At 40.4% G+C, this 7,967-nt stretch overlaps 1 long non-coding RNA gene across 1 annotated transcript; it reads left to right on the forward strand.

Annotated features, from left to right (window-relative positions):
- The first annotated feature begins 1,715 nt into the window (after window positions 1-1,715).
- Window positions 1,716-5,271, forward strand: LOC111883350 (uncharacterized). Its single transcript, XR_002847414.3, has 3 exons — window positions 1,716-2,154; window positions 3,176-3,244; window positions 4,260-5,271. It is a non-coding gene; the product is annotated as an uncharacterized LOC111883350 (long non-coding RNA).
- Window positions 5,272-7,967: the final 2,696 nt, after the last annotated feature.

Consider the following 7,967-nt stretch of genomic DNA (forward strand, 5'->3'; position numbering starts at 1 on the left):
TAACTTCTTCGTTTGACGTCCGTTCTCGCCTAACTTTTTATCGTTTCGATACCAACAACGAGATCTCCGATTCTCGTTTAGATTGCTAAGGCTAAATATCGCTCTAACGTAAATTCACTTTTTACGTCGCGCTGTGTCGTGCCGGTTCTGTCGCGAAACTTTGACAGGTCATAACTTCTTCGTTATAACTCGGATTTTGGCGTTCTTTATATGTACGGAAACCTTGTAACATATACTACAACTTAGTTAGGATTATTCATCCTAAATAATCTTCTATCAAAAAGTCATTTTTGACTCTTATTGTCTCTAAATTGACTAGCCCTGATCTACGGGCGTTACATTTCTTCCCTTTTTCTCGCGTTTTTTGCATCGTTTTTCGTGCAAGAATTATCCCGAAGCCCCGATATCATTCACGAGCCCCGAAGCAAGTCCCAAAGCCCCGAAGATCCCGAGAAGTGCGATTCCCGAGCCGAAGCTCTGCCCGCGAGGGGTCCGGTTTTTGTGAAGATCTTCCAGATCTGCCAAAGAATACTACTTCTATAAGCCGTAGTGTTGTCCTATCATCTTCTGATCAAGTGAATGTGTGGTTACTTTCGTCTAACGCATAATTATGAAGTATTTTATATAAAATACTTGTTATGTGTATATTTTGTTGTTATATGTGTGAATGTATATTCACTTTCTTCTATCTCATGGATCTGATTTATTCTCTATAAAATACATGTTATGTGTATGTGTCTCATCTGTTGTTTGGAATATGTATTTTTGACAACCCAAGTTTGTTTCGTTACATTTCCCCGTTACCGTTAACGGAATATTCCATTTTTGTAAAAAGTTCCGTTAATTAGAGGTCGTCAATTAAATAAATATTTCATTGTTTATATTTTATGTCGTTAAGTCGTGATAAGAGAAATAAAAACTTGTATTACACATTTCCATTTAGTTGGAAAAGTTAGTTTTTATTATTACTACCACTAAATCGGGTGCGACCAAAAGCCCCGCTAAACGACAGTATCGGATATAATTCCACCGTGTCCAAAACTTAGACACTATATAAAGTGTTCAAAGCTTTCATTTGAAGCTTTTGACTTCATTTCATTACTCTCACTCTAACCTCTCTCCTCATCCAAGATTAAGGTCCAAAAACATAGATTTAAGGCTCCAAATCAAAGAGGTAACATTCCTAACTTGTTATCTAACCTCTTTAGCCTTCAAATTAATGTTTAAAATGAGATTTAGGACTTGGAACAAGTGTTTACGGCCAAGGCACATGCTTGGGCTGTAAACACATAAATATGGGGTTTTAGAGTCAATTAACCCTTCCAAATCATTGTTGGGACTTAGATACTGTAACGACCCAAAAATCTTTCGGTTAACGATGTTAGCTTTCCGTTACTCGAATATTTATTACTATAAAATTATTTTGGCTATTAGGTTGTAAGATGAAATAATAAAATAAAAATGGCGTTAATCAATATTTAACAGAATTAGTTATTGATTAAAAGGTATAAATAAATAATTAATTAAGGTGGGACTATTATATCATGGATTTGGAAGGACCATCTAGATGAAATTTTGATGAAAGATATAGGGGTTAAAGTTTAATGTGGAAAACTATATATATTTGTAATTGAAGGTCGAAAATAATTCAAATGATAGTGGAAGGATCTATTAGACAAAGGAATAGAAAGATGAGGGGTAAATGATGTAAAATAGGGTTTAAAACCAATTCATTCTTATGTTACTTTTCCTTTCCTTTGACAGTCGCAAGATATTGAAAAGAAAGTTGAAGATGGGGGACCAATAATGTAAATTGGTATTTAAACAAATTGATGGTTACGTAACTTTTCCATGTTAACGTAACGTTGTCTATTAATGTCATAGAGGGGTCGAACCGATTCTGGCCCCTCATCCGTTTCCCTCTCGTGCGAATTAAGAAGTGATCCCACACCTTCGGTTCCCGCTTGGCGTCGACAGTAAACGAACAAAAAAAAATCCCGATACTTTGGCCATCGTTCCAGCAGGCGTCGATCAAGGAGAAGAAGCAAAAAAAAACACACACGATTGGCATTGAGGGGGAGGTTGCGATCGGCTTAGTAGGGGCTGTGGGCTCCGATTTTTGTTTCAAACTCGTTGGATCGATCACACACCTTGGTAATCTCTTGAATCTCCCTTGTGTTATGTTAATTCCTTAATTGGGTTGCAATTAATTTCGACTTTTAGGTTGAATTGCTCCTCAATTGACTTCTTGTACATGATCTCAATCATAGTCCACTGTATGATCGATTTTCAAATGTTCCCTCATATAATGGAATCGGTATTCCTGAATTGATTCCAATCTTGGAGACAAATTGATTTGCTTTGGGGAAAATCTTGTTTTTTTTCTTGTCTTCAAATTTAGTGAATAATTTCCTGCATTGAATTCATGTTTTGAGTACCATTTATAACCCTCAAAACAGCCCCTAGAAGTTTTGATATGTGGGAATTTGTGTTGTTGATTGGACTAGCAAAGATTTTATCAAAAGACTAGCTTGGAAGTCCTCAAAATTCTTGGTAGTATTGTTTGTATTTTTGGTCTTCAAAACCATGAATTGGAGGCTGAAACAACAAACTTGAAAACCACATAATGAGTGTATAAAGTTCACTAAAAGTTCATCCCTACATGTATCTTGATTTGAACTAAATGAAGTCTTTATTGGTGTATGTAGATTTTTGGTGTTGGTGCATTAGGGCATCTTACTTTCAATAATCCTTTAGTCAATTCTTGGTCTTTTCATAAACCACTTAATTTATGTCTTAATACCTTCATTCAAGCTTTTGGTGTGTTAAATCATGTGGCTTTAATCCTCTGTCCAAGGTCTTGAATCATACGTTGATTTTTGGCAATTATTGGAAATCTGCACAGCAACTTTGCCCCATCTTGCGAGGGCTGTAGCTTCTAATCTGAGCAGAATTGACCGATTCCCCTCTCTGGATAATATGTAGGAAATCGAGTCTAGTTTTCAGAAAGTCCGGATTCAGCTCAATCGGAGTTACAGATTCTGTTTTATGACCAAAACCCTGAACAATGGTCAAGCTGTGAAACTTAAAAAAATATGTAACCCAATAAGAAATTAAAGGTGTTAATGAAACTTGGACCCCATTTTGATGATTGCTTGGTATGTGTGATTATTAGGTGAAAACTTGACAACTTCAAGAAGGGTCAAGGCTTGAATTAGAAAGGAGAACTCGCTTCAAACATAAGGTGAGTCGACAATTTTTGTTGACTTTAGTGCATAACCGGAAACCACATCTCGTATGTAGATTGTTGATGCAAATTAGGATTCATGCTAGATTTTTATAAATGCTTGTGATAATTATTGAAAATATGTTGTTTGCATCTTGTGTGTGGTTATTCCTTGGTATCAGTTGCTATGGTGATATTCATGCTATGTGAACGTTGTAAGTTGCATGCGGATATGATGTTACATGAATTGGTAGTTATATGCTAATGTATGGTGATACCTTAATGAACTTCATTACATGATAATTACTCGTTTAAGTTGTAAGAGTAACATGATTATTATGGTGTATGCATGCTTTTGCGGGGTATAACAGTGACATGGGTAGAACCTTGCAAGTCTAATGGGTTGAAAGAGCTTAAGCCATAACGGTGATTAGTTACACGAACTTTTCTAGATGGTCGTGTGACACGTGGTTCATGTGCACCTCGGTGTACGGGAACTGGAGTGGTGTTGGCTTTATGGTGTGGCCAGATCAAACATCACGTGGGAATCGGGAGGTGTATCGTTGGAATTGGCACCGTTTGTACCGATCCTGAACGACACCGTAAAGTACTTGTACTTTGCAAGTCGGAGTAGCGAAAGTGGAAGTCTTGGGGTTGGTGTATTCGGGTGGAAGTCATGAGCCACTTAGAGCACTAAACTGGCTGAGCACACGAGTAGTGAACGGGGTTAAGTTGTTGGGTAGACCCTCCCTAAGGAACCCCAAAGTAGTTAATCGGTTGAATTAGAAATTACATATAATAAACGGTGAATTAAATTATATGTAATAATCGGTTGAGTTAAGTTGAAAACTATATGATTGAAATAAATTATAATATCATGTTATTTGTTTTTCTTGACTATGTTATTATCACGATTTGCATGGATGACCCTTACGGGAATTGTGTGTTCTCTTTTTGGTTGTGTACAAGTTGTCAGCTCACGTGGCAGTTGCTAACACTTGTTTCTTTGTTGGATGCCTTTTGATTGATACAGGTATCTTAGGAGCATGGCTTGGTGAGGTTGGGTTCCTTTTGGGTAGTTAGTTTTAATAAAGATGCCACATGAACACGTTTGGTTTTTATTTTCCTTTGAACTCCTTTTTGCAATAATTAAATGGTTTAATGTTGTTTATGAAAATGGTAACGTGTGGTTTTGAAAATGTTTTGAATTAAAAAGAAACTAAGTCTTCCGCTAACGTATTTTGTTAAATAAATGTTTTAAAAAGAAAAAAAAATTATGGTGAAAATCACGACGTTACAAGTTGGTATCAGAGCCATGCTGGGAGTGAACTGAATGCAGATGCCGGTGTTCAGACTCACAACTTAGTTGGCTCAGTTAGGACCTTTACGTACTTAAAGGGGGGAGGGTGTGTGTTGAGCGTTTTAGGATAATGCTTGTAAAATATTTCCATTCCTAATATTTGTTTATGTATAAAAGAAATGAAACTCTTTATGAATTAGGATAATGTCGAATGCTATGGAGAATGTGAATGATGGAGAAGCGGGCGGCAGCCAGAACAACCGCACTCCCGGGACGCCGCCGTTCATGTTTCAGACCCCACCTATTAACCGCCAGCCACGAGCCCAACCATCACGGAGTGCACGCAACACATCAAGTGCCGCCATCATTGCTGATCTTCAGGAGCAGCTCCAGGAGCGGGATAGGACGTTGGAGCAGATGCGGCAGGCGATGCATGCCGCCGGACTCTTGCCACTTGAGGGCGTGAACGAGGGTGGAGATCAATCGTTTGATGATGAGGCACATAGTCGTTCCGTGTCAAGGCAGGAGGTTGTTGGAGCTGCTAGACGTCGAGGGAGTTCATTCAAAACCTTCATGGATTGTAAGCCGCCTACCTTTGAAGGAGGCGAGAGTGTCGTGGCGTGCCTTCGTTGGATTAGGAAGATGGACCAAACCTTCTGATCTGGTGAATTTAATGAGGACCAGAAGGTGAATTATGCGGTGCAAACATTTGACAAGGAAGCACTCGAGTGGTGGGACGCTATTGACGCACGACTCACTGAGGCTACTCGGAGGGCTATGACTTGGGAAATTCTTAGTAAGAAGGTGAAAGACCGTTTTTGCAGTGAGGGTAGCATAGAACAGGCCCAACGAGAGTTTTTGAATCTTCAGAAAGGAAGCATGACGATTGCTAAGTATAACACTACCTTCACTGAGAAGTCACAATTCGCTACTGATTACTGCCCAAGGTTATATATAATAAGGATCTCATAGGCTAAGAATGTGTGGTTTCGCTCTACTTCCTTTTCCTCGTTGGGATGTGGATATAGAGTAGTATCACATATTCGAAGGCCTGTCGGATCTAAGTTATATATGATTTGTATACCCTGTGTAATCGTAGCAGGACTCGATATGGATCATCCAGTGAAATGTTAATAATCTCTTAGGATTCTTTAGACATTTCCATTCTCGCGCGAACCCTGTGGACAACCCTAACCACTTCAGTACACGGCAGAAGAGTTGATTCAGACCTAGAAGAGGTTCATTGAGAAGATTTCCTATTCGGAAATAAATGAACTGGGTCGAGACTATTGAATGCACCAAGTGCCTATATTCTTCTAGGGACGCCGGTGCGAAATTTGCCTAAACTTCCGAGATTCCCAGTCACTCTTTATGAGGTGATGACACCCATTGTCAGATTCGGAAGTGAGGTAAAATAGAAATTCAATATGTCCATACGAGAAGAGAACCCTAGGAAACTACCCGAAGGAAACCAACGCCGATTCCAGTCAAAGATACGAGGCAGACCGAGGGAGCCAATACATGGAACCCGGGAAGTGTCTTTTCCTCGTGTTCGTCACGCTAATACACCCATAAAATAATACAATTTAGTGAGTTAGTGGTTACACTACTCACGCTATGTGTTAGGTAAATCGTCGTTTCCCGTTGCCAGATACACTATTAGGGCGGATCCCCGCACCTCTATTGAGAGTGTTTAGCCATGAACCTCTCCTTCCGCTGTTTCGTTCCGAACCGTTCTCAAATCTCTCCAGACCGGAGAGTGAAACCTTTCCCAGTATAAAGGTAACGTAGTAGGACCGACTCGCATCTTATAGCCTTTTTCCGATACTCATACACCTACCTTGATTTCCAGGACTACATCATAGGGATGTAGGTCGACACTCAGACAATCAGTACCCTAGGCACATAAAAAATTTATACCTAATACGGTCAGGACAGATAGGTCCATGGTTAGCCATCGTCTCTTATTATCTCGTATTCCTTTTCGTGTAGGAGAAACCATGCCACCGAAGAAGCGTAACCAGTCCACAAGCAAGAAACCTACTCTCTTATTCGATGAAGCTACGTTCCAAGCTGAAGTCTCGGCAGCCGTAGCAGCTGTCATGGCTCACCTGAATGCTAACAACGCCAATGTTAGCAAGGTGCCTGTCGGGGTTTCCGATTCTAGCAATGGACAGCAGCAACCAACACTTTCATACCCAGTCACCCAAGAACCTCAACCGAACCCACTAAAGAGAAAACTCAAGATTGAGAAGGGAAGTACCTTGGCTCAAGGACCTTCCGAAGGGCAACGAGCTAAGACGGACAATGCTCCTGTAAATCCTTCCCTCCCGACTCCAAGAAGATCGTACCTAGGAGACCTTCCCCACTGCAGCAAGTGCAGCTACCATCATCATGGTGCCTGCCGGGAACTCTATTGTGCTAGGTGCAACATGAAGGGACATACTGCTCGCGTATGCAGAACTCCAGTGGAGCGTATTGCATCAATCACCAATGTGACGACCAATCCAGTTTGTTGTCTATGTGGTGAGAGTGGACACTTCAAGAAGGATTGCCCAACTGAAGGAAACAACAAAGACACAGAAGGAGCCTGACTCTACTGCTTAGGGAGAAGCGTCAAGGAACTCGGTAGATTTTGGTACGTCTCTCGATCTCAGATAACTAAACTAAATACATTAAAAAGGGCTAATTCAAATGTAAATATTTCCCAATAAGGCGAAAGTCGCAGCACTGTTATAAAACTTAAAATTCATTAGGTAAAACTATAATGGCTAAACATATACGTTACGGCCATGTATATTTAAGATGGACAGACCTAGAGTGAGCGAATGCCGCCTCATTTCTTGTTCCTTGTTTGGTTGTGGATTTAGGGCGGGGTCGCTCAGTCAACAGTCCTCCCCTCCTTAAATATACATGACTAGTATATGTGAGGCGATTATAGAAATGCCTTGTGAGAATCCACTCATGAAAAGGTACTCTATTCGGAAACACTTAGAACTCTCTATAGTTCCGCGTCGACTCTATCGGTCCAAGTATCCGCGGTAGTGATACATAGGACGAAACCCGAGACGCCTAGAACTTGTGTGCCTGTTCGGCACATGAATTTATCGATCTTCATTATATATAATGTCGGAGTGTGCCAACTTCGACGACTCTATTGATCATGGTTTGACTTCGTGCAACCATGTGTACATCCTTAGTGCTGTGTAAAAAGAACTTTCTCCGTAGCCATGTCGTCAAATAAAGGTTCTCCCGAATCTAAACCTAACACAAATAATCAAACCTAATGCGATCCGTCAATCGTCCCTCTTATCTCAAACCTTCCGAAGTACCCAAGAGAGGGTATCGTGCGCTATTGACCGACCCCTCGTAGTCAGATGGACACCGAAGTGAATGACACTGCAGATGCTCCAGAAGACGACAACCATCCGAAGCATACTT

The sequence above is a fragment of the Lactuca sativa genome, chromosome 2 (genome assembly GCF_002870075.4).
Source record: "Lactuca sativa cultivar Salinas chromosome 2, Lsat_Salinas_v11, whole genome shotgun sequence".
Lineage (NCBI taxonomy): Eukaryota > Viridiplantae > Streptophyta > Magnoliopsida > Asterales > Asteraceae > Lactuca > Lactuca sativa.